The sequence below is a fragment of the Orcinus orca genome, chromosome 3, assembly GCF_937001465.1.
Source record: "Orcinus orca chromosome 3, mOrcOrc1.1, whole genome shotgun sequence".
NCBI lineage: Eukaryota > Metazoa > Chordata > Mammalia > Artiodactyla > Delphinidae > Orcinus > Orcinus orca.
The window spans coordinates 80252092-80278948 of NC_064561.1; the positions used below are offsets into that span (position 1 = coordinate 80252092).

A 26857-nucleotide genomic window follows, 5' to 3' on the forward strand; every position below is an offset into this window, starting at 1 on the left:
TAAGAAAATGTTTCCATTTTTATTCCATAGGGAAGAGAATTCACTGCACAAACCAAGAATACTGAACATAACTGGAAAAGTAAAGTTAAATATCAGATTGATGGGTCTCTATCTGATTCCTGTTATCATCCTTCTATTAAAAAAAAAAAGCTAAACCTTTTCATGTGCAGAAAATAAGTTAATTTCTATATTTCACCACTATGTTAAACATATTATTTAGCATTTGATAGAAAATACTACTGAAGTAGTAGAAGCAGATCTTAATTTTTCATGAATGTGAAAAAATAAAACTTTTTATTCCTTGTGCTAGCTCTTACAGCTTTATAAATAAGTAATATTTAGCAATTATGTACATACCTATTACAAAGAAATTTAAATGAAAACTGGACATTCTATATCTTGTCACCGAAAAGCTGAGCTTCTGCATAAGTCTGTTTGCTACGGACAAAGCTTTCTTATAATATTTGAAGGTTTATTTTTAATATTTTTACCAAATGTTGACTTATGACCTTGCAATTAGACCATGTGTTATGGATTACTTTGTTGAAATGTTTGATGTATATGTTCACTTAAAATTATAAACTATATTCTTCCTAAGAGGTTGGTGTTACCCACCAAGTTGATGAGAATAAACCCATTTGGGCACCACCACCATTTAAATTTGATCTATCTCAAATTATTCCAACCTGAGGAGGAATGAAGGAGATTTTCTCTTCTTTTTTATTAATTAATTAATGTATTTATTTTTGGCCGTGTTGGGTTTTCATTGCTGCACACAGGCTTTCTCTAGTTGCGGCGAGCAGGGACTACTCTTCCTTGTGGTGAGTGGGCTTCTCACTGCGGTGGCTTCTCTTGTTGCAGAGCACAGGCTCTAGGCCCGCAGGCTTCAGTAGTTGCAGCACACAGGCTCAGTAGTTGTGGCTCGTGAGCTCTAGAGCACAGGCTCAGTAGTAGTGGCGCATGGGCTTAGTTGCTCCACAGCATGTGGGATCTTCCCAGACCAGGGCTCAAACCCGTGTCCCCTGCATTGGCAGGCAGATTCTTAACCACTGTGCCACCAGGGAAGTCCCAGGAGATTTTCTTAACATTAACCTTTCTTAACATTTATAAACATGACCTATAAAGATGTATTTAAAGGTTCTAACAGATTTTTTTAACATCTTTATTGGAGTATAATTGCTTTACAATGGTGTGTTAGTTTCTGCTTTATAACAAAGTGAATCAGTTATACATATACATATGTTCCCATATCTCTTCCCTCTTGTGTCTCCCTCCCTCCCACCCTCCATATCCCACCGCTCTAGGTGGTCACAAAGCACTGAGCTGATCTCCCTGTGCTTTGCGGCTGCAGATTAATTTTAAAACACTGTTCCAGGTAGAGTTTTGAACTGGCAGGCACAGATGTCATGGGCATCATGGGGGTCAGTGATGGCAGTGCAGATTTCCCAGAGTCTTCCCAGTGGTTGGTTTGAGATGGAGTGGCAGAGGTGACAGCAGTTCTCTCTAGTGTCCGGTGGGGCAGTGGCAATAGCATTTCCTCCTAGGCCAGTTGCATGCCACAGTTTCCTGGAATCTACTGGATGAAGTGCTCCCCACAAACCAGTGTATAAACCATGAAAGAGACAAGGGACCCAGCAAATGGAGCTCCAACATGAGGAAAAGGAAAAGGAATGTGCCCAGGATGACAATGAAGGGAAGGTCCTGAAAAAGTGGGGCAGCAAGTCTGGAGAGTAACCAAGTCCAGTGTGAAGTAGAAAGATGGTCCAAATGCATATTTTCAAGAACTGAATTCTTAGATTTTATTTTTTTCTGAGTGCTTGACTGAAATTAGAGGTTCATTCTTTTGGTTTTCTTTTTCTCTCCTTCCTCCCTCCTTTCCTTCCTTCCTCGCTCCCTCCTTCTCTCCTCTCTCTACCCCTCCTTCCTTCCCCCTCTCTGTCAATTGTATCAAAAACAAAGCAAATTTAAAAGTGAGCAATTATTAACTCCCCCCAAAAGCAAGTTGTATATGACAGGAAATTGTAGACACTGTGTATATAGTATTTACATAGACATACTAATTTTAACCTTAGATACTGATAGAGTCAAAAATATTGTCAGGGTAAAGAGAAGAAGGTGAAACGTGCTCGTCTGTGTGGTGTGTATTTGTGTGGGGGAAGTCTTGCTGGGGTTTGAGGAGTAGGTCAGAAAACTAAACCTTACTTTTCACAATAGGAAGTGGATTGATAATCTTCAAAACTGAAAGAAATAAGCAAAACTTAAGTATCAGGAAAACCTTCTTCTAGTAAAAACTGCTCAAAGCGTTGGAAACTGTTGACTTTGGGAGTGGCAATCAGAAGCTGGAAAGAGTAAAGCCGAGAACTGTTATTATAAGATAGCAGAATTCATCATATTTAAAGTGAGTATGTGTAACTTAGACAAAAATAAAGATTAGAATTTTAAAGAAAAATAATTTCTAAACTACCCCCAAATTCCATCACTATTTTCATTAGAATTTCATTGAGTTTATAGATAAATAATGTAGGGAGAACTGGCATCTTTATAATTCTGATTATTTCTCTCTAAAAATATGGTTAAGACTTCTTTTCTATCCTCAGAGCTTTATCATCTATTTATATGTCCTGTTCATATTCCATTTTTTGTGCCAAAGAATGCTATATTATTCTTTGCTATTATGGTGACATCTTTTTCCATTATGTATTATAACTGATTATTACTAATATATAACAATTTTTCTATATTTATTTTATTTATTTATATGAATTATTTACATTATTTATTTCTATATTTTTCTTGTAACCTGCCACCTTACTGAACACGTCTCATTTTTTTTAACTGATTGTCTTTTTTCTAGGTAGATAATCATATAAATGTACAATTATAATTGTGTATTATAATTTTTCTTTCAAATATGTATGACATTTCTTTCAGCTATCCCATTGCATTGGTTAGAACTTGTTGAATACAGCTCTAAGAGTGGGAGCGAGTGGCTGTACTACTTTCAACTTGAATGGAAATAATCCTAGTTTTCTCCAACATGAATATTATTTTTATTGATTTCAGGTAAAAATTTGACCATCTCTTTTTCCTATTTCTAGTACTTCTCCTATCTAAATACTTCTTCATACTTTATTATTTATCATTTATCATTTGTCTAGTTATCTATTATTCTCTTTACAACGTATGTTCCTAGTGGTATGGATCAGTGTTTGGTCTTATGCCAGAACTGAAAAGAATGCCTGGCTCAACAGAAATTTGTAAAATGAATGAATGAATGGATCAGTGATGGGCCTCTAGACAGTCAGGTGTCCTGTCTCTTCTAACCTGTGAAAAACATTAAGAACTGTCATAGTCTTAAAACGTTTTTGCATTTATGGAATAAACATTACTTCAATATCGTGTGTTACCTGTATTTCCTAGTGTTTTACTTTAAATGTTTGCATCCGTGCTTATGAGCTTGAACTGTAGCTTTGTTATGTGTTATCTTTGTCAGGTTTGGTTTCAGTATTATGTTAGCCATATTAAGTGAGCTCAAATATTTCATATGTTTGCTCTGTAACAGTTTTAAGGTTACATGGATTAGCTGCTAAGTTAAGAGCGTTCACTGAGAAAATAATCTGCATCCTGGTGCTTCTTCAACTTCTCAAGTCATTATTCTTCTATTATGTCTCATTGTTCTTTATTACACGAGATGTGTATGAGCATGCTTTCATTTAAAAAAGTTAAAATTGTACCTAAGAATAAAGACTAAAAATGTGAAGCTGTATCTCCCTCACCCCATCCCAGAGTTAACCATGATTAACAGTTTAGTATAATACTTTCATTTCAGTATTTTTCCTATGCTTTCCCACACACGTGTGTGTGCATGTGTGTGTAAAAAATAAGAGGAATTATCCTGAAACTTACTTTTTTTTCACTTTCCATTTATATATAATAAAAATATGAAATTTGGGCTTCCCTGGTGGTGCAGTGGTTAAGAATCCACCTGCCAACGCAGGGGACACGAGTTCAAGCCCTAGTCCGGGAAAATCCCGCATGCCGCGGAGCAACTAAGCCCGTGCGCCACAACTACTGAGCCTGCACTCTAGGGCCCGCGAACCACAACAACTGAGCCTGCATCCTGCAACTACTGAAGCCCGCACGCCTAGAGCCCATGCTCTGAAACAAGAGAAGACACCACAATGAGAAGCCCGCACTGCAACGAAGGGTAGGCCCCACTCGCTACAACTAGAGAAAGTTCGCGTGCAGCAACAAAGACCCAACGCAGCCAAAAACAACATAAATAAAAATAAATAAATAAATCTTTTAAAAATATATGAAATTCATGTACTACATCCTTTTTAATAATTGTATGTTATTCAACATTATGACTTTACCATAATTTATTTAACTGATCTTCTGATGATGAATATTTGGCTTTTTCCCATTTTTCACTATAATAAACACTCCTGCTGTGATCATTCCTATACATAAAACTTTAGGTCCATGTGCATGTGAGGTAGTCTTTAGAATAAACTCCTAAACATGGGATTGCTAAGTCAACAAAAATGGGTAGTTTTTATCTTAGTAGATACTGAAAAATTTCCCTCCAAAATATGTTTGTCCTCTTACCCTCCTGCCAACAAAGTATCAAAGTGCCCCTTTGCCACATCCTTATCAACCCTGGGTATTACCAAGCTTTTATATGTTCGCTAATCACGTGAAAATTGATGAAAATGCATCACATTAATTTACCAATGAGTTTGCACATTTTGTAGAGTTTATTGAACATTTGTATTTCTTTTTCTGTAAATTGCTTTTCATATGTATTGTTAATTTTTCTACTGGAGTGTTTGTCTTTTTCCTATTGATTTGTATTTATATTAATCCTTTATTAATATAATACAAATATATTCCCAGGCTGTGGGTTGTCTATTAATGTTGTTTTTTTGTGTACATTGTTTTGTTTTTAGTTTTTATATATTTAAATATGTGACGATTTTCATTTATGACTTTAATATTTTATATCTTCGATACAATTTCTTCACCCCATGCTTATGAATGTTTTTTCTATATTTTCATCTGATAATTTTATGTTTAGTTCTTTGAGTATGGTGTAAGGTATGTGTCTAACTATATATCTCAAAATGGACAACCAGCTACCCCCAATTGTATTTCTTTCAAAATAGGTAACTGAACTTCACCTTGATTTGAGAAGTACCTCAATGTCTTCCAACTGATTTGTTTACCATTGTTATCATTGATAGCAGCTGGCACTTACATAGTTCTGACCATATTCCAAGCACTCTTCTAAGGGCTTTATGTGTATTAATCTATTTAATCTTCACAACAATCCTAAGATATAGATGATATAATGGTCCCTATTTTACAAGTAAGGAAACTAAGGCACAGAAAGTTTATTTAACTTGCCCAAGAATGCACAGCTACTATGTGGCCTGGCTTGTGATTCAGAGCTTTTAACTATTATGTGAAATAGCAGTGTATACTTCTAAGTTCTATTCAATCTTAGTAATTATTGTAATAATTTGCCTTTACCTGCACCAACCTTATACTTTTACAGTTATATTTTCAAATATGTTTTAATTTCTGAAAGAGAAGTTTCCCCCATTTTTTTTTCTTCTCAGAATTTTCCAGGCAATTACTTATTATTTTCTGTACCATTTGACCTATAGAATGAACTTGTTAAGTCTTATAATAATGATTAGGATTGTATTACATTTCTAAATTAACTTGGGAAGGATTAATATCTCAAAATATTGTCTATTTAGGAAGGGGCTATGTATCTGCATCTATTGGATCTTCTTATAACTTTTTTCCTATAGTTTTACAGGTTTCAACATATGAATCTTATATTTTTGTTAGGCACTTTATGGTTTTTATCGTTACTGAGAATGGATTCCATTTCTGTTTTATTCTTTAATATATTGTCAATAATATATAGGAAAGCATTTATTTTTTCTACGCTAATTTTGTATCTAGCCACACTGAACTCTTTATTGATTCTAATAATTTTTTCCTTGGATTTTCAAGGCAATCTTATGCAAATAATTATATTTGTGTCTTTCTTTTATAATATTTATATATATGTACACATATATATGTTATTCTTTTTGTCTTATTGCATTAGTTAGAGTCAGATTCCATTTAAGGTTAAAGAGCAACAATGCTAGGAGCAAATTTATCTTGTTTCTAATGTTAATAGGAATGTTTCTTATGTTTTATATTAAATATGATATTTGCTCTTGGTATATGCTAACCTTTACCAGCTTAAGGAAGTTTCCTTCTATTGCTAGCTTGCCAAGACTTATTGTTTACTTGTTTTTAATCGAGTGATTATTGAATTTTAGCAAATGCATTTTTTGCTCATATTGAAATGTCATGAGGTTTTCCTCCTTTGATCTATTTACGTAGTGAATTACATTAATGGATTTCCTTGTGTTGAGTCATCCTTGAATTAATAATATTTAGGTGTTCCAGGAGCTATGTATACACATTTAAGATTGTTGTATCCTGTTGACAAACTGACCTTTTTATTGTGAAACTTATTAATATTAAAAGGAACATCTAGTGCATTTACATTGAATATAATTATTAATATGGTTTAATGGGTTTAATTCTACCATCTTGCAATTTGTTTTTTATTTGTCCCATCTCATGTTTGTTTCTTTGTTGGTTCTTTCTGCTTTCTTTGGCCAATAAAATACTTTTGAATACTCGATTTTATTGCCTCTTTTTCTTTCTCTCTCTCCCTTTCTTTCTGTATGTGGGTGTGTGTATTAGTGACTGCTCTTAGGATTACAGTGCACATCCTTAACTTATCACAGTCTACCTCTAATTAATATTATACCATGTCATGTAAAATATAAGAATCTTCCAACAGTTTAACTCCATTTATCCCACCCAATTCTTAACGCTATTGTCATAGTTTACCATCACATATGTTAGAAATGCCACAACACAGTTATTATTTTTGCTCATCAGTCAATTATCTTTTCAAAAAATTTAAAGATAAGAAAATAAAATTTATTTATATTTACAATTTTCAACAATCTTTATTTCTTCTTATAATTCTAAGTTTTATATTCAAGCCAGTGAACTTTCTTTAGCACTTCTCTTAGTGCCGTGACTATTATAAACAAATTCCTTCAGTTTACATCCATCTTAAAATATTTTTAGCTTCCATTCTAGAAGAATATTTTGAAACATATGACACCTTGGGTTTTATGAGTTTCTTAGATCTGCATAATGATTTTTTTCACCAAGTTTTTAATACTTTTGGTTATTATTTCTTTAAATAGTTCTGACCCATTCTCCTTTTCCTTTTCTTCTGAGATGTCAATTACATGTGGGACAAGTGATACTATTCCATAAGATACTGAGCCTCTGCTCATTTGTTAAAATCTATTTTCTGTTTTCCAGTTTTGATATTTTCTATTGATCTGTTTTCAAACTTTTTATTCTGCAGTGTCTAATCTCAAGGCATTGAGGGAAATTGTCATTTCTAGTATTTTTAATTGATATAAACTTTAATATAAACTTTTTTATAGTTTATATTTCTCTTTTGAGATTTCCCACCTCTTTGCTCATTATGTCCATGTTTTCCTTTAAATTCTTGAACATGTTTATAATTACCATTTAAAAAATTATGTCCTAACTCTAAAATCTGAATTATCTCAGGATCTCTTTCTATTGCTTGCTTTTTTGTCTTGATTATGGGTCCCTTTTTCCTACTTCTCTGCATATGTAGTAGTGCTTTTATTGAATGTTGTATGTTATGGATAACATATTGTAGAGCATTTGGATTTTTCTGTCTCTCCTTTAAAGGTGTAGCATTTGTTCTGGCCAACAGCTACATAACTGGGTAATTCTCTTGATTCTTTGGGCTTCATTTTATGCTTTGTTTGGGCAAGTGTATATTAATTTTGACCTTAACCATGGGATATGGTCTTACTCCTGGCTCCTAAAAAGTGACCTTTCTGAGGTCTCAATTTAATGACTGATATGCTCAGTGAAGTCTTTCCACTATGACTGGACCAAAACTTCAACATCTTTTAGTACTGCATAACCTCTGGCATTTCCATTTATTTCTTAGCTCCACTGCAGCTGCTGTCTTGCTGGATCTCAGGTTCTTATAGAATCTTAACCTATAAATGTAAATCCCAGACCAGCTCTCAGCCAAAGAGCTAAGGAGAATCTGCACACTGACTTCTGAGACCTTCATCTGTACAGCTTACTCCTCTCTGGAATCCTATTCTGCTAATTCCAGCTCCTCCTTTACAACCCCTCTGTTTTAATTTCTGCCTCCTCAGCTCAGTGAGACTGATGTTCTTCACTTGGGCTTCACCTCCTTGTGCCACATCCTGGGAAGTGCCCCCAGACATAAAATAAGGTTGAATGTGGTGCTTATCTCATATTTACAGACTTTCCAGGACTCTAGTCCTGTACTGCCTATTATCCAACGCCTAAAAATTGTCACCATGTATTTTGTTCAGTTTTTAAATGGTAGAGTAAATTCAGTAGCAGTTACTCCATGACAGCCTGGAAGTAAACATCTAATAGAGGAAACTATTATCTTTTTAATCCTTGCATCTTACTTCATTGGTTCATTTCACTGTATTTTCTTGCTGCTCCCCCACTAACCACACACACACACACACACACACACACACACACACACACACAGACACACTGGCACCTTTATGAATAATGGGGCTATGTGCTTTTTTCTCTCATGGTCTCACTTAAAATTGGTTTTGTTTTAAAAAAATTTTTAAACAATTTTTAATTTATTCTTTATCAATGTCAATGCCAAATTCATAGTTACAAATATGGATCCTCCTTGTTTGACATTAAACATTTATCATATTTTACTTTCTCTTTTCCACCTCTCTCCTCACCTGACATCTCTAGGGAATGTTTATAGCATACCTTTTTCTTTCTAAAATTCTTTGTTATAAATTGAACTTAGCTTCACAGGCACATTAAAAACAATTCTTTAGTGTTAAATCTAAATTTACTTCTCACTGCTCGTTTTTCTAAAAACATAGCTTTACCTTTATTAAATTCTGTATTTTGATTAGTTTTTGCTTGAAGGTCTACTTTAAGTTATATTTTTTAAAAAGCATACATGAGTCATATAATTTCTGAATTCTTACAAATCTGAACCAGGTTTTCATTTGTCCTTGCATTTAGATAATAGCTTGGCTCAGTCTATAATTCTTGGAACATAATGCTTTTTCTTCAGAAGTCTTTACATTTTCTCTGAGGTTTTCTGGCATTAGTGTTGCAAATAAAAAGTCTAATGACGTTTTTTAGTGACCTTTTTTTTTCACAGTTGGCTGCTTCCAGCATTTGTTCATTATTCAGGCCATGGAAAACCATCTGGGTATGATTCCTTTTCATTATACTGCCTAGTCTTTGGTAAGTTTTCTCCATATAAACAATGAATCCTTCCACTCTGAAATGTTTTTTCTTTAATTATTGCTTGACATTCATTCATACTATTTTCTCCTTCTGGAACTTCTGTAACAACAATATTGCTTCTCCTACTTCAATCTTTTCTGCCTTTCAACTTTTCTCTTGAATTCCCAACTCTCAGAGTTCTAGAAGAATGTCCCATAGTTACTCTTCTTTTTATCTCTAAGATCTATTTTTTGGTTCTCGATTTTTACTTTACTTTTCAAACAAAAGTAATATATGATGCTTTTGAACCTAAGAAAATTAGCTTCCCCACCCCCAAGTTCTTCCCTTTATTCTATAGCAACTGTTTTACTAGAGGTTATTTAATCTGAATACTCAACATTTTATCCCCCTCATTTGAACCACTGAATTTCTCAATTTACCTGGCAATTTTTCTCTTATTCTTACAGAGTAAGAATGAATTTTTCCAGGATGAACACCCAAAATGTGAATAGTGGCTCATCAGTGTCCCCTTCATTTACTCCTACCTGTGCCATTTCCATCTCTAACTCTTTAGCTTCAGGGATGCAGATGAGAAGTTTCCGATTATGATGCATAAATGATCTTTCTATATTCCTTTTACATTCCTTGGGTTGTTTCTTTCTGAAACTGGAAAGAAGAAGGCATCAAACATGTGATTAGGATACCATATTTGTCACAGCAGTTTCCACTTATTTTTCCTAGACTGTGACAAGAAAATTTTACTTTTGTTTCCCACTTAAAATTCTTTAAAAGAAAAATTGGATATACTTCAAGTTCCTTCCTTATAGAGAAGTAGGAAGGTTGTTCTGGTTCTAACAATCTTACGAAAAGAGTCCCTTGTGAGGAGGAAGGGGAAACACATTTTTAAGTTACTTTCCTCCCACTGAAAACATTTTGAAATACTTTCCTTGAAACCACCTTTGCAATCCTGAATTTACTGTGGACTTCTGTGTCCAACTGCCTAAACAAGAAATAGGGAAATATGCCCATGAAAGTTAACCTCTGCTGAATACAACCATGAAGTAGAAAAAACACAGGGAACATCTGTATTTTATACTGTCAATATGTTCTCTCTTATTCTGGAAGCACAGGTTGTCTTTCCTCTGTCAGCTGCAAAAATATTATCTCTCTGCAGGAATGAAACAAGTGTGGAATATATATTATGCTACCACATTACATGCATACCTAAGCAGAAAAAAAAGAAAATAATCATTTAATATATAACTCAATTTTGCCTCCAGGGACAGATAAAAATTTTTATTATAATACCCAAATGGTACAGTACATAAATATACATGGGAAATGTGATAGGACCAAGCCAGGCTCTTTTGGCTACATGCTGGTGGCTAAAAATTTATCATCTAACCTCATCCTAATCTTCCCTTCTCATAGACATGAAGTAGGCTATATTTTTTATAAGAGCCAGGAATTTGGAGCAAAGGAGATCAAAACTGATCACCATTTTTCAGCAGATCATTAATTTCTAAATGTCTGTGGAAAATAACTATTGACTGATATCTTTCAGTTTCATTTCAAGCATAACACCTTATACTGTTTACTTACGAAATAACCAAGATAGTAAAAAAAAAAAAAAACTAAACGAACTAAATTGGTAATTTAATAACTTCAGATGATTGGTAATTTAATAACTTCAGATGGTTTAGAGGTATTTATCCCTTTTGAAATCAATAACCTTTCATTTGGAATCTTAAATCCACTTTAATGAGCATTCTGCTGGCAGCTGTTTTATTTAGGATCCGAGCTTATACAAACAAAAGTAACAGAGGCTTTTACCTAGATTACAATTTACAGTTAACTTTTGCAGACCACATGACTGATTTGAATGTATAAGTCCCTACAATTCCATTATACATGTTTCTTAAAAATTTGAATGCTTTTAACCAGAGAAGAGCTTATACAGGACGAGTGTTGTCGATGTGAGGAATCTCGATGTTGCTCAGTTATTTGCAGCATGTCTGAAATGGCTCTTCTAACACTGGTTCTGTCTTTGAAAGCCCATACAGAGCAATAACATGACCTTCTTAGAAGCAATAAGTGAAAAACACCCCTGGATAATGCCACTGACTTGCTACATAAGTTGCATTTTTATTGAATTATCAAATTGAAATATTTGTCAACACATAATACCCTATTTCTTTGTATCTTCACATTCACTCACTCTGTTTTAATTCTGACAATGTCTTCTGCACTATTTCTTCTCTATAAGAAACTTTTTGAGGTCAAGTAATCTATCCGTATAAAACTTATTAGAAACATCCTCCACAAAACAAGGGGCTGAATTTATTGTCACTGTAATCTGCATTGCTCTGCCTCTGTGCACCAGGCACCTAAGTAGCTCTGGAAGCCTCCAGAGTGTGTTCAGAAATGAAACTTTCGACTCATCACTGTTTCTCTGTGAGATGCTGTCCTATCTTGCACTAATGTTACCTCCTGGGAGCACTTCAAAGCTATCACGCCCTTAATACACCAAAAAACCATGCTGCATTCCCTTCATAGTTTACAAAATTCTTCATAAAAACAATGACTTCATCATCTGTTATAATTCTACTTTCCACAGGGATCAAAAACTAGTCCTTGAGCCATGTGAGAGATAGCACCAAGTAATGCCTCCCCACCTGTCCCTTTCCCAGGGGCCTTTAATACAACCTCTCTTTAAACCAAAAAAAGAAAAAGTACAAATCACACAGACAGACTCCAAATTCCAGCTTCTGCTCAGCTGGAGCCCCTTGCCCCATTTAAAAATATTCAAAGATCACCTCTTATCCATGAATAACCTACTGTTGCTCCATGAATATCTTATTGCCATGCTTACCTAAGAATGAAGCTAGCAGAGAGGAAAGCAAGCGGGGAGATAAGGAGAGCCCCCATCCTCATCTTAGCCCAAAACCAGCAATCACCTTTGGTCTCCCTAGTTGCATGTGCCAGTAAATTCCCCTTTTTGCAAAAGTCAGTTTGAATTTGGTTTTATATCACTTGCGACTGAAATAATCTTGACTAATATACTAATAATTACCAAATTTTATTGGGTTATGTAAATATCATTGCCTCGGGAACATGAAACAACAAATCCCTGGGATTTCCAACCGTGAAAACTACAGTCTGATGAGTGATTTAATTAAACATGTACATATAGATCACTCCCCAAGCTACATACATAGAAATGAGGAGAGACGAATCTGAAGGAGACAGAAAAAAAACTTTCACATTTTGAAACAATGTATTAAGAAGACATGTGCCCAATGTCTAGGATTGGAAAGATAAATGATTCCATTTTATGTTGTTATTAAATTGTATGACCCTTCATTAAAGTTAAATGCATTTAGAGGAATTAAGCTTATCAAAAACTTGGCAGTGTAATATAAGTAATGGTTCTTTGTTTATTTGACATCCTCCTGTGAGTTGATTCACAATTTTAATTTTGGAAAGCAGTATTTCTTTGATGGGGACTGACGGAATGATGCGAACTGCTACATCGTTTTGCATGAAGTCATATTGATTGTGAAAGGAAACAGAGGCCAAGTGACAACCAATTTTTCAAGGAGCATTATGACAGTAATGTTTCTATATTGTCAAAGGGATCACAACAAATTAAGAACTGAAATTAAACTTTAGGAGACAATCTCCTATCCTTTTGAAGATAAGCACACCAGAATTCTATAACGACAAAAATTCTAAATATTTTTAGTGGAAAAACCTTATTTAAAAAATATGTATAAAAGTTATGTACCAATACCAAGCACCTATTTTGGACACAATGGTAAATGGAAGAAATGGTAAGCAAAACAAAATACAAGAGAGAGCTTGCAACCTAGTGAGAGAGGAAGCATTAATCCAATCACAGAGAACTATAATTCCAATTGGGATAAATGTCACCAGAGAAATATGCCTACCACCATAGAAGACAATACTGGGGGCTTTACCCTAAACAGATAGATGAAGGAAGGATTTTGTGAAGAAGTGATATTTGAAGAACAAATAAGCACTAAGGAGGTAAAGAGGGAAAAGCACATTCTGGTGAGAGGGACGAGCCTCTCCATGGGAGTAGAGAAGGATGGGGTAAAAATCAGAAACCTGAAAGGACTGTGCGCCCAGAACCTAGGGGAAGGAGGTGGAGAGTAAGGAGAGGCAGGCTGTGCAGGGATGGTAAATTTTCTCCTGAAGCAATGGGCAGACCTTGAAGGGTTTTAAGTGGAGCCTGGGAAGATCAACTTTGCATTAAAAAAAAAAAAACCCTTTGGCTTCAGTCTGGATAATAAATGGGAAGAGAAGTCAGGATGCTGGCAAGGGCAAACAGTAGTTGGGCGAGGGAGAAATGGGGGTGAGGCCAAAACACAGAAAGGGAGAGACAGAATCTGTCATGGCAGTTTACGTTCATCATGTATTGAGAATCAGCACCATGAAATCTGACTGAAACATTAGGGAAGATTTCAAATATATTAAAAAAGTAGACAGAATAATATAATGAACTTCCCGTACTCAACACTTAGCTTTAACCATGTCCGACTCAGCTAATCTTGTTTTATCTAAATCCCCACTCATTTCCCTGCTCCCATATACATATATATATATATTTAATTATGAATATTTCAAACCTTCAGAAACGTTGTGAGAATAGTACACCACCACCAATTTATCATTAATCTAGATTCACTAGTTGTTAACATTTTGTTAACTTGTTCTACATATGTGTATGTGTGTGTAAATATATGTATTTCATCATCTAACTCCTAAAAGCAAAGTCTTTCTCCTAAACAACCACGACACAATTATCACACTCAGGAAAAGTAGTATTATCTAATATACAGTCCATATTTGAAAACTTCCCATTTGTCCCAATAATGTCCTCTATAGGTAGTTTTCCCCCTGACCCAGAATCCAAACAAGGATTATGCATTGCATTTTTTGGTCCTGCCTCTTTATCCTCCAATCTTAAAGAGTTCCTCAGCCTTTTTGTCTGACATGACATGGATGCCTTTGAAGAGTCCAAGCCAGCTACTTTGCAGGATGTCCTTTAATGTGGGTTTGTCTGTTTCCTCATGATTAGATTCAGGTGAAACATTTGGCAGTACCATCACATAGAGGGTATTGTGTCCCTCTCTGTGTATCACATCAGGAGCCATATGATGTCAGTCGTACCGCTATTAATGATGATTCTTTCACTTTTTCAACTGCTTGAATTCATATCCTATAGGCATAATCCATTAATGAGGAAACCAGACAAAGACTGCACAATATAATTTCTATTTCCCCATGAGTATCTTAATGCCAAAAGACATTAACATAGGTCATTTACACAGACAAAGTTTTGTCGGTTTTATTCACGGAAGGTAGATATAGATCATAAATAGACATGGACTGGGAATAAATATCCTGCAGCAATTAGAAATTGGCACACTTGGGAATTAGAATCCTAAGAAGTAAAGTATGAAGGTGAAGCTTGTGGCCTCAGGAACCAGACTGTCGGGGATGTCATCCTGGCCCTGCGGCTCACAACCTGTGTGACCTTAGACAAGTTACCTGCCCTTTCTGGATCTGCTTCCACATCTGTGACATGGGTAATCATTAGCACTCATATGTCTGGCTTGAGTACTGAGTTGCTACACATGCAATGCACACAACAAGCTCTCAGTGGTGCAATGATGATGTTTGCAGTGAAGGACCATTAAACTCCATGTGTTGACTAAAAGAAGAACCTAGGTCTTCTTTATAAAAATATTGTCTGAAATTTTGACCCTGTTAGAAATATAATGTGGTAAAATGTCAACATGTTTGCATAAAATCACTAACATCATCATCTAGTGAGAACTACTTAGGGCAAAAGAGTTTGATTTTCACATCAGATAACAAGCACTTATATTTCCCAAATAATAAATGGTAATCTTAACAACGAAATGTGTCCAGTGACATTTCCCATTGAGGATTTTATTACCTCCTGATCATTAGTGATATGTATGTGATCTGGCTGGTGAGTAAGTGTACATATAGTATTTACATGCCCATGGAAAGATCTAAATCACAACTAGAAAAAGGTGTGCTCAGAGGTCTAGTCAAAGATCTAGCCTAGTCTCAGAATCACTTCTTAAACCTTACAATTACAACATGGTTTTAAATTTTCTAAGATATTTTTCTGCTTAGGGAACTCAGCTACAGTATGCTTACCCACTGTCTTGTATTTGTATTTGTCTGTGTGGTGTTGATGGCAGCCCTAGTTGTTTTCCCTGATTGTATCCCATTACCCTTTTTTGAAACAATAACTTTCTTTTCCCTATGGAAATTTCACTGTTAGTCATTCATGGCTTAATAAAATTATCCAATTTTTAATATATGGACTATTGTTTCCCTTAAATGAAATAATTATAATATCAAGTAGAACAAAAGAGTAATCCTTAACTTTGCTTTTTTATGATTTGAGTTTTTCCTAAAATGTGTAGCCATAGTGGAAATCTTTTTGTTTTTCCTTGCAAGTGATATAGACAAAAATGAAAATTTCTCAAAGTTAGAAGTGACTTGAATTGTTACTATTTCGTTTAGGAACAAAGGAGTCAACTGACCTATCCTAAAATTTTAGAATACGGAAAAGAAAAGAAAATGTAAGTAACAAAGCCTTGACTTTAGTACCATATCCTGGATGGCTCAGGAAAAGACAGGCAGGGTGAAAACATCTAGAGAAAACAGAAATAGAGGAAGGGAGCAGGGAGAAGCAAAGAGACAGAGGAGGGAAAGTCCAATATGGCTGGTCCCTGAGTCCTAAAATTTCACCTTTCCCAGGGCTCAGGGTAACTGCCCCAGCCCTACCCTTTAAGACCACTCTTGGGCTTGCTTCCCTCAACACCCGCTCTGGGTGTCCTCCTGCCCCCAAACCTCAACTATTACACCTCCAACCCACTCCACCTACCAATACCCCAAACATACACGGTATGTCTTCTTTTTCTTCATTGTCGTCTTTTATTTTTCATCTGATTCCTTCCATTTGTCAAAGTTAAATAACTTCCATCACAGGCATAAATTTAACAGTCACAAAACCTAGATGTACATAAATCTTCATTTCCTCAAAACTGACTTAGCTCACAAGCCCCCATTTCCACAGATGGAAGAATACCTAACTTTGCCCATTTAAGGAAAACTCAGACATTTCTGGTTCTTCTCACTTTCTTTGGACTAATACAAAGTCAATAAGAAATTCACACTCTTATTTCCTTCTCTTCCTTCCATTGATCCTCTAAATGTGGAGGTAGGAACCCATAATTATAAGGGTGGAGCAGCACATACTACAGAGAAGAGGGAGTTCAGTCTAAAAGAGAAGACAGTGAAATAGTCCAGTAAGTGCCCAATCACAAGACCAATGAGAGTGTCAGGGGAGCAGAGTGAATATAAAAAAGAACAGAGGGAGAAGACAGAACAAAAGCTCAGCCACAAGGGGCCAGAGACAGCTTCAGAGAGGAAGTGATTTTTAAGTCAAGGGTGAGTAGGAGTGAGTCAGGTTAAGAAGCTGGGTAAGGAAGTCACAGGGACCATTTGCTAAGGCATGGAATCAGGGAAACTGTGACATGCTTGGGAAATGCAAGCAGCTCCCTGTGGCTGGAGCACAGGGAAGGTTTGGAGGAGCGGGTAGAAGATGAGTCTAGAGAGGTGAACAGAGGTGTACATCAAGCCAAGGAACTGGGTGGGATCGTATTCTCTAAGCCAGGAGTCGGCAAACTGTACGTGAAGTCCAGATCGGCCTGCTGCCTGGTTTTGTACACAAAGTTTTAATGGACTCAACCATGCTCATTTGTTTACATAATAGTCATGATGCTTTCACGCTATACCATCAGTCAAGGACTTCTGACAATGTATGGCCATCAAGGCCTAAAATATTTATTCTCCATATCTTTACATAAAACTTTTGCTGACCCTTCTGCAACCCACTTGAGAAATATACGCATCCTCTTTTTTTGCACACATTTTTTTATTCTTTTATTGAAGTATAGTTGTACAATATTACATAAGTTACAGTTGTACAATACAGTGATTCACAATTTTTAAAGGTTGTACTCCATTTATAGTTATTATAAAATATTGTTATATTCCCATATTGTACAATATATCCTTGTAGTTTACTTTATAACTAATAGCTTGTACCTCTTACTCCCTTACACCTTTATTGCCCCTCCCCCCACCCCTCTCCCCATTGGTAACCACTAGTTTGTTCTATCTGTGAGTCTGCTTCTTTTTTGTTATATTCACTAGTATGTTGTATTTTTTAAATTCCACATATAAGTGGTATCATGCAGTATTTGTCTTTCTCTGACTGACTTATTTCACTTAGCATAATGCTCTCCAAGGCCATCCATGTTGATGCAAATGGTAAAGTTTCATTCTTTTTATGGCTGAGTGATATTCCATTGTATATAGCTATACCACATCTTCTTTATCCATTCATCTGTTGATGGACACTTAGGTTGCTTCCACATCTTGGCAATTATAAATAATGCTGCTATGAACATTGGGGTGCATGTAGCTTTTTGAATTAGTGCTTTTGCTTTTTTTTTGGATATATACCCAGGAGCGGAATTGCTGGGTCATGCGGTAGTTCTATTTTTAGTTTTTTGAGAAACCCCCATACTGTTGTCCACAGTGGCTGCACCAATTTACATTCCCACCAACAGTGCATGAGGGTTCCCTTTTCTCCACATCCTCGCCAACATATGTTATCTGTATTCTTTGATGATAGCCATTCTGACAGGTGTGAGGTGATATCTCATTGGTTTTCATTTGCATTTTCCTGATGATTAGCAATGTTGAGCATCTTTTCATGTGCCTGTTAGCCATCTGCATTTCCTCTTTGGAAAAATGTCTATTCAGTTCTTCTGCCATTTCTTAATCAGGTTGTTTGTTTTTTGATGTTGAGTTGTATGAGCTGCTTATATGTGTTAGATATTAATCCCTTATCTGTCATATCATATGCAAATATTTTCTCCCATTCAGTACATTCTCTTTTTATTTTGTTGATGGTTTCCTTTCCTGTATGTACCCTCTTGAAAAGAAAAAGTTCTCAAAGACCTGAAGCGCCACTTAGATATCTTTAGTGTATTGATATTTATATTTGTGCAAACCTAAAACTAGCTGTAAGCATCTTATGCTTATGGTTCTTACATAATTATACAAATTTGCATATTAAATTTAAACAAAAATGACATTCAATGAATGGTATTAATTCAATGTGACAGATGACATCATTTGTATGGAAACAAATTTCCACTCTTAACATGGGACTGGCTACTGAATACAGGTTCTTTTGAATTTAGCAACTTAAACCACTTGGGCCACATGATGGTTTTCCTTACTTGAACTAGGGTAAAACCTATGTTACTATAACAAAAGATAGTGACTTCATTGAACTTCATGTGTCCTGATTGCCTCGTTTTGGGCTACAAAGTCTCTCTGCCTTCTTTTCTGTGTCAGCTGTTGATAATTATAGTAATGCCCATTTGTACAATAAAAACACAAACACACATGCAGGCACTGAAATCAATTGTCAGTTCTCAGTTTTAAGGCAGCCATTCAGGTAATCCACAATTGCTTGTATTTTTTCAATGTCATCTAGATAAAATAAAGAAATTTGAAAAATAACACAGAGAGCTACAGATTCTGGATACCTGCAAAGCTGAGGAAGAAATCTAACAGATATTTATTGTGGCAAAAATATAGCTAAAAGGAGCTAGTCCAAGCTAGGCAAACTCAAGAGGTGGCAATGGGTTAGAGAGAAGAGGGCAAATATGAGAGTTTTCGGTACACTATCTGGACAAGACTCTAACATCAAATGGTTGTGAGGAGGAAGAAACGGGAGGGAGAATTCTGAAATGACTCCCAGGTTCCTGGCCTGGGCATGGACATTCATCAAGGTGGGAAAACACAGAAGAGGTGGAAGTTTGTGAAGGAAAGACAATAAGTTCACTTGGGTGTGTTGAAATTAAGGCAACTGGGAGACTAAGTCTTTATCCTGAATGCAGTTAGGTATATTGGACTGCACAGTCATTAGCAAGGACTGGCTCAGACAAAAAGATTTGGGAGCTAGAAATAAGTGGTTGTTGAAGTATTTATACAGTTGAGCAGGTCCACATATAGAAAAGTAAAAAGTGAGAGCACAGAAAAGCACTAATAATGCTCAATAAAGAAATAGCCATTAGAGACAGTGTATAAATAACCACATGTATGCATCCACAAATATTATCAAGTCAGGATGATCTGTGCTGATGGAGGGAAACTGTAATATGCATAATATGAAATACCAATACGAAAATCACTCTGCCTTTGGGTGGGTGTTTGCAGAAGATTTACTTTTGTTTGCTAAAATTTGGTTTGCTCTTCCAGAAGGCACATTAACTTGAATAAGAAGGCAAAATGGTATGTAATGTGGCCTTCACTGCTGGCTACCCACCCAGTATCCATTTCCCCTTCTTTCCTAACAGATCCTTAATTTTTCTCAGGCTGTCAGTATACCTGATGAGAACTGCATTTCCCAGCCTCCTTTCACCTATGAATGGCCACGTGACACAGTTCAGGTGGGTGAAATATAAGTAAAAGTCACCAGATGGAACTTCTGGGAAGGCTTTTAAAAGGCAAATAGACTCGGCTGCCTGGATGCTTCGTCCTTACCCTTCATCCTGCAGGGAAACATCATCTGAGGCGGAACAACCGTGTTGTGACCTTGAGGCCCCAAGAACATGGTAAGGATTACTGGATGGAAATATAGGATGGTCCCGTGGACTTCACGGAGCCCCAGTATCCGCTCTAGACTTCCTACTTCCAAATGTAAAGCAAGAATAATAAAACCTCTCATTTTTTGTCACTGTTTTCTGTTTCCTGAGGTATAGTGCAATTTCTACCCATCCAGAAGCCCTGTTTGAAAATGGTCTTAGGTAAAAATCTCTCCTTAAATAGCCTGTAAAGTTAATGTAATGTCCAGGAAAAAATGAAGAGTTGATTCTCACCTAGATATAACAGGAAGCCTGTCAACCCTATCACGTGATTAGACAAAGTAGGGGGAAAAATGGGGGTGGGCAGCCAGGAGATGAGCTGGCCATGTTAAACAGATTCCCTCTAAGGCCGTGTCTACCAAATCTCCAAATTCTAACATCCTCCACCATGTTTTTATTTTGGGTTTGCATTTCCCCCCCATCCTTAGCATAGTGGAAGAAAAAAAAATGAACATAAATAGGAATACTCTTACTTACTAACATTCAGTGGCTTCTCATTTTCCACTCAATTAAGAATACGTAGGATACTTTATTGAACTATTAATCTGTGATTTGTATGACCAGTGTTTTCCTCCCCTATTCTAAGCAAGTAGAAAGGTTAACTGCCATCTTACTTCGGGGGAGCTTTGTGGTAGAAGCTTGAAGGCAAACTCCCTAATACTCCTGGTGGCTGACTGGTCTTGAGGAGCCTGAGTTCCATGGGAGACAGAGGCAAAAGCAGGTGCAGCGCAGAAGAGAACAGACATAGCCCCATATCAGAAGGGCACGGTGGTGTCTGCAAACAGCAGGGACGCCCATCGTACTCCCGGCAGTACCTGGGGGAGAGGAGAGAGCCTCTGAGGGGCTTGGCTGTGTGGTGGAATGAAGGAGGCTGTACCCTGGACAATGGGGTTCCCATGTAAAGAAAGATTCCTGCAGCCCCAAAAGAGCACAGAAAGAGAACAACTGCCATTTAAGGGTCTTTGACAGCTTTGACAAGGAGACTCCCATGATCAGCCAAAAGTTAGGGGCAGTTCCTCTGTGTTTCAAGGAACCACAGAAGTTTCTGAGATGCTGAGGGAGGGAAAGAGAATCCCCAGTAGACAGACTGAATGTACTTCAGCGAGGCGGGATAAAGCCTCAGAGGAGTATCTTGCACACTCCATTTGTGATTCAGGAGTCATCCCCTCTGCCAGTACCAATTCCTTCTACTGGAGCCTCAGCCTCAGCAGCACAGTCTCCTCGGCCTGGTGCCCCAGACACTGGCTTTTCTTCTCCTGCGTGAATCCTATGCTCACGAGGCTTTTCTGCCTCAGTTTTGCTCAGCATTTCTGCAAAATGCATTCACTCACAGTAAATGAGTGTCCATTTTTTCAACCCTCAAACACTTTCCTTTCACAAAACTCTCCTTGATCCTGAAATTGTAAGTCATAATTTCCTCCTTTTCATCTCCAAATTACTGATTACTTCTCTTCTTGGGGTATTTACCCACACTACCTTGTGCTAAACTCTCCTATCTGCTCCCTCACTACACACACCTTTAAAAAAAAGGTATTGAACATCTACTGTGCACTCTGAGGACAGTGACTGTTTCCCCGGTACCCAGCATAGGACCATATATGTATTCACTTACCAGCAAATACTTTGCGAGGGCCTGCTATGTCCCGGCCCTGAAACACTACTAAAAACAGAACATGGAGTCTGTCCCCGAGATTCTCCAAGTCTGAGTATCATGCATGGTCAAGGCTCACAGCAGTGAACATAATAAATTGCCAATGAGTAACTGTTGATATTAATTCTTAGGATTTTAAAGCTGTATTCAGCTACTTAGAGGAAATTTTAGCAAAATGGGTAAGATGATTCCTGATACTTCAGAATATGCCTCCAATACGTGGGCAGTGGGGGGGGGGGGCGGGGGAGGGGTGGAGTAACCACTGCACTTATTAGAAATATAAAACATCAAGAAAAACTTAAAAGTGTGCCTTAATCATTTCCATTTTGAAACTAGATAATTTTTATTTTTCAAGATGACTGTGCAAATAAAAATATTACTCCTTATTTAAAATCCATGAAAAATGCTGAGATGAAGGAAGTCTTGTCCAAAAGCTACTTTCTCTTCTCAGGACTTGTTTCCATAGCCTTTCATTCTTTTCTGCTGTCACTGCTGCTTTGGAATTTGCTATTATGTGTAATAAGACTCCATCACAAATGTTTGTGGGTAGGTCAAGAAATGTTCCCTGGGGATCTTGGCACAGTGCATTGGAGACTCAGTCCCTGATCTCCCTTCCCACGGTCCTCATCCTGTGCTCAAGCTCTCTGTCTCCTTCCCAGTTCTCCATTCTCCTGACTCTACTAGCTGTTGGGGGCAAACTTGCTGTTTTCAATCTCCCAAGTATGTCACAAATCTTCTATCTTCGTCAGCTAGTGAAGGAAAGAACACTGGCCTGGAATCAAGAAGCCCAAGGTGATTTGGTCATTTTTTTCAATCAATAAATATTTTAAAGCTTTTTCTATAAGTCAGGTATTGGACTAAGCCTTAGCAAACAATGATGAACAAGACAGTAAAGTCCCTGCCTTCAAGAAGCTGACATTCCAACAGAGAAAAACAGTAAACAAGATTATAGATAATGATAAATGCCAAAAAAGAAAGAAATGGAGTAATGTGATAGATAGTACCTGTAGGGGGTAATAGGAATATGGCTGTCAGAGAAGGCTTTTCTAATATTTAAGCAGAGAATTGATGTATGAGAAGATACTACAGATTCTAAGGAAGAGTGTTTCAGGCATCTCATCCTAAGATGAGAAAGAGTTCAACATGTCTAAGGCACAGAAGACCAGTGTGGCAAGAGACAGCCAGCAGGATGGAGAGGGACCCTATGTGAGTTCAGTAGAAAAGGATTAGCTCATGGAGGGCCTAGTAGCCACATGAGGAGTTTAGATTTTAATCTAAGAGTATAGGAAGTATTCGATGTGCTTTCAGCAGAGAAGTGACAGATACCATGTTTTAAAGATCATTATGTCTAATGGGTGGAGGGTGGAGTTATGAATACCAATTAGGAGACTGCTGCCTAAATTCAGGCAAGAGAAGGGGAAGGATTCAATGCTTTCGAGTTGGAACTTGCAGGACTTAAAGATGGATCCCATGTGTAAGGCGAGGGAGAGTCACTAAGATGGAGTCTGGATTTTTGGCTTGAAGACTTTAGTAGATGATGATGTCATTTACTGAGATGGGAAAACACTCCAAGCCTATCTTGCCTGACCCTGGGCAATTTGGTCTCTTCAACTATGATGTGAATATGTTGAAAGAGGTAGAGTAGATGGCCTCAGACACTTCTTCAGCACTAAAGTGGCACAGCACTATTGGATAATTAGGACATGATATGTTTTTCTTGCTTTCCATTAAGAGAATAACACAAGCCTTGGAACAAGAGAGGCTAGGAGCTCCATAAAGTTCCCACAAAGCTCCATAAAGCCATGTGACTTTGGCAAAGAGACACTCTGTGCCTCTTCTCCTCATCTGCAAAATGGCATCATAAAACTGCCTTGCTCACTGGACTGCTAGGAGGGATAACGAATTTGACTACGTAAGACCCCTAGAATATAATAGTGCTCAGTTAATTATACATTCTCCTTTCCTGACAAACTCAACACTTGTTCCTTCTCTCCTTTCATCCACTTCACTTTGTAAATGTCTTGACTCACTGATTTCTCTTTTTTCTGATTATAAACTAATTCCAAGATTGGCGGTGCCCAGAACAGAACTTCCCCTGTGTCTCTCCCTGTGACAGTCACTCAGTCTTGACGTCTCTGCCTTCTCATCTGGAAGTTGAGCATTGAAGAGGGAGGGCATTGCAGCCAGCTCCAAGCCTGTGGACTCCAAGTTATCAATACTAGGATTTCAACATTCCAGCTTAACTTTGGCTTATTCATCTCTCCCTGCCTTCTAGCTCCAACCTGCTCCTGAGGAACAGGACTCCAAGAACTGGGTGGGTCTGAGAAGAAAATGTGATGGAAGGCTTCAGGCTGCTTCCATACCCTGAAACCCCAGCAATATGTCTTTTTGCTGCTGCTGACCATATTACTTAACGCTTGGGGAATGAGATGGGCACGCTGCAGGAAGGTATATGATGGTCTTATCTGCTGCCCACACCATGTTTTCAGTTACCAAAAACTAAAATTTTAACCACCATAAAAATTCACTGATAAATGATCACCTTCATTTTTAAATTTATGCCTCTAATTTTCATTATCCCATTCACCCACTTTTCCTTTCGGGAAGAAACCTATAAAATCGAATTCCCCAAGTGTCAGGCAAAAAGACGTTTTTCAAAGGTTTCTTACCGACCAGACAGTAACCCAAGTTATGTCTGTAGTTTCTGCTATGGCCGCTAGAGGGCAGTGCAACTCTCTCTCTCCCCTCCCGCAGCCTAGCACATATTCTCCATCCCCCTTCCAGCTAAGGGCAGGGGAAAGAGACACAATGGGGGGAAACATGCTCACATACCGCAGGAACAGAGGGGGAAGTGACTTGAAAAGAAACAAGCAACACGAAGTTCACAGATCGCGTATCTGGGTCTTGCTTCCTCCTCGCTCACACAGCATTAGCTGCTTTCAAATGCATCTAACACACCCTTCACCTTTCCTCAGCCTCTTTCTACATCCTCTCCTACACCCAATTCTTCAGATTCTTCAAATGTGAGCTCATCTCAGCCCTCACCCTTGTACGCTGTCACGCAGACTCACTAAGCACCTCCCTGAATATGCTGAGAGGGCTGCAACTCTTTCTTCCTTTCCAGCTCAGTGCTGGCCCCGAGGGCCTGTGACCCTGACTGGGAGAGGTGACTACTCTTATGAGGTCTTGGTGTGTGACAGTGGGCAGACCATGTGGCAGAACCTAATTCCAGAGAGACTGGCTGCTGCAGGGCCGCCCAGCCCCACAGGCAGGGAGGGCGTAACAGGTGTGTAACCAAGTGACTGCTGGCAGACAGTGAGGCAGCTGAATGCATGAACGCATGAGTGCCCCAGGTGCCACCACAGGTCACAGAAGAAACAGGAGCAGCTGGGCTTTGTGGGCAAGGCCAGGCACAGAACTATAGCAAGGGTAAGGGAGGCCACAACAGCATCATCTTACATTCACAGAGAGCTTCCTGCTTTCCAAAACTCAGGCACAAAGACCCTGGTGTATCTGTTACTTCATGTAAGCAGGGCATGTATTACAATCCTCTCTTTATAGGCGAGGAAACACCTCATATGAAGGTTAAGCTGCTTGTTCCAGACAGACATTCATAACAGAGCTCAGCTAGAATCCACTGCTAGGGTGACCACTTTACCCAAAACATCATTGACCTGCATAAAATCACATATCAGGAGCAAACTTATAATGTGGGAGAGAACACCTGACAGGGGTTAGCAAGGTGAAGGTCAGGCTTCTCACCATTTCAAATACATTAGACCCCTACACCTGGGTCCTTCAGCATGCCCAAGTACTCCACAGGAGGAGCAAGAGAAGGGACCACAGCCAAGGCCCAGAAGAAAGAAAATGTGATTAAATGAGACGGCTTCCCCACACAGGACCTGCTGGGCACCAACCTCTCAGGAGACGTCTGAAAGCTTGGGACGGCCTCATTCCCTTCCCCTCCCTCCTCCTAGAAGAGAGAGTTCTTATTGCCAGAATAGTATAACTACAAGAGCTCATAGTGAGGATACTGCAGCCCATCCACTAGAGATTTTTGCCTGCAGGAAGCTTTTTTATTGGCAACTCAAAGACAGAATATTTCCATAGGGCTTCCCCACCTCCCCTGCCCTATAACTTTAAGGAAGAGAACAAAAAGATCAAAAATGAAAGCCATCTTAGTGGTAATCTATAGGTTGGAATGAGACATCCGTGTTTTACTTTTGCTTTTAAATTGATTCTCCTTTTGTAAAGCATTTTTTTTCAAAAAATTAGTGGTAAGGAAGGTAAGGCACTGCATATTCTATATTTTTATATCCACTCTAGTAGATTTTGATACAGTGTTTTGACTGCTGTTTGAATTTCTCTGTGACCTAGATCAAGCAACCTTGTTTCAGGTTCCACATTAGTAAACATTAAATTGTAGCTTCCATCTACATCCCACGCGTTATTTGGTTGATGAAGTAACTACAATAAGACCATATTTACAAAACAGCTAAAACTAAATTATGGTTGTGTAAGATGTCAATACTTAGGTATCTTTGGGACACTTCCTGAAGCTACCTATGACAGTTTGTTCATTTTTCTTTTAATTAGGGATTTATTGTATTTTATTTTAAAATAAATAAATAACCTGACTGCAGAGAGCCAAAGTATATGCTAAAGGTGATGTGAGTCACAAAGCTTGTTCCCAGGTAGAGATCACATTTCTTCTTTTCCCTGAAGAAATGTTTCATCTGAGAATACGTTCAAGTAATTGACTACTTGCTGACCTCTTGGATATACCATATTCTTATGAATGTCCCTTGAAGACTTATGCTTCAAGATGGCACACCCAGCACATATACTTACTTCTACTCCTTCACAAAATCACAGGACATTTATGGTAAAGAAATACAGCAGGAATAGTCATGATACGATCATGATCAGGAGGAAGAATATCAGTGAGAAATTTATTTTGATAAATTTCTTGGTAATAAGAAGGAGGATGGGATCATATTACTGG

At 37.6% G+C, this 26857-nt stretch overlaps 1 protein-coding gene across 3 annotated transcripts in view; it reads right to left on the reverse strand.

Moving 5' to 3' along the window:
* Positions 1-26857, reverse strand: part of MEGF10 (multiple EGF like domains 10) — a 367277-nt gene that overhangs the window by 202743 nt on the left and 137677 nt on the right. For all 3 annotated transcript variants that reach the window (XM_049707232.1, XM_033405823.2, XM_049707231.1), the window contains one exon: positions 9948-10068. The gene's annotated coding sequence lies outside the window, so the exon portion shown is untranslated. The remainder of the gene's footprint in view (positions 1-9947; positions 10069-26857) is intronic.